The sequence below is a fragment of the Humulus lupulus genome, chromosome 2, assembly GCF_963169125.1.
Source record: "Humulus lupulus chromosome 2, drHumLupu1.1, whole genome shotgun sequence".
NCBI lineage: Eukaryota > Viridiplantae > Streptophyta > Magnoliopsida > Rosales > Cannabaceae > Humulus > Humulus lupulus.
This window is the reverse complement of record NC_084794.1, coordinates 241,602,362-241,603,566: the sequence shown is the minus strand read 5'-3', so window position 1 is coordinate 241,603,566 and position 1,205 is coordinate 241,602,362. Positions and strand designations below refer to the sequence as shown.

Genomic DNA, 1,205 nt, shown 5'->3' with positions numbered 1-1,205 from the left:
TGGCCTCCTCGGAAAAGGCTTCTTGGTAGGAAGGACATGATTGGGCATTATGGCAAGGACTAGAACATATAGAACAAACATCTTTTCTTGGTTGTATTGGAGAATTTATAGTTTGGCTTATGGCTAAAGCTTCTACTTTTCTCGCTAATTTGTCTAAGGATGTTCTTAAGTCTAATTCTTCTTTTACTTCATACCTTCCTCCTCTTTTTGGTGAATTAGTTGACCTAGACCTAGGATCAAAATAATTCCATTGTTGCGAATTGACAGATAAATCTTCAAGGGCGTCCCACGCCTCTTGTCCTTGAAATTTTAAAAATTTTCCAGTATGCATAGATTGAATCATTTGACGATTAGAGGGAGTCAAACCATCATAAAAATATTTTACAAGTCTCCATTTTTCAAAACCATGATGAGGACATTTTAATAATAAATCTTTAAATCTTTCCCAACATTCATAAAACTCTTCATTATCTTTTTGAAAAAACTCGGAGATTTCTCTCCTTAGACTATCAGTTTTAGACATAGGAAAAAATTTCAGTAAGAATTTATTATAAAGTTGATCCCATGTAGTTATAGACCCCGTGGGAAGGGAATTTAACCAAGCTTTTGATTTGTCTTTTAATGAAAAAGGGAACAATCTTAGTTTGACCGACTCATCAGAAAAATTTTGAAATTTAAATGTTGAGCAAATTTCTAAGAAATCTTTGACATGCATGTAAGGATCCTCTCTATCTAACCCATAAAAAGATGGCAATAATTGAATGATTGCGGGTTTAAGCTCAAAATGAGTAGCAGAAGTAGTAGGTAAAACAATGCATGACGGAGCATTAGATGAAATAGGTGCAAAATATTCAAGCAAAGTTTTTTCAGGCACAACATTTTCATCAAGAGGATTAGCAATAGGTTCCATGATGCTCAAATTTTTACTAACACTTTCAATTTCAAACAAAGATAAACGTCTTTTTACTAATCGTTTTTTAGAGTTACGTTCCCAATGATGCATACAATTTTTCACAAACAAGGCAACAAGGATAATCTCAAACAAGCAATTTTCTGATGTGGAAGATCAGTTAAAACCGCAACCACAGAGCATACTTAGAATTTTTAGAGATTTCACAACAATATAATTCTTATGGTTTACTTGTCCCCAGGCCTATTTGATTCCACTTACTCGCGCACTACTAACAACTCCCCGAGGTTAATTA

At 33.9% G+C, this 1,205-nt stretch overlaps 1 non-coding gene across 1 annotated transcript; it reads left to right on the top strand.

Moving 5' to 3' along the window:
* Window positions 1-401: 401 nt before the first annotated feature.
* Window positions 402-508, top strand: LOC133820509 (small nucleolar RNA R71). The gene has a single exon (XR_009886917.1). It is a non-coding gene; the product is annotated as a small nucleolar RNA R71 (small nucleolar RNA).
* Window positions 509-1,205: the final 697 nt, after the last annotated feature.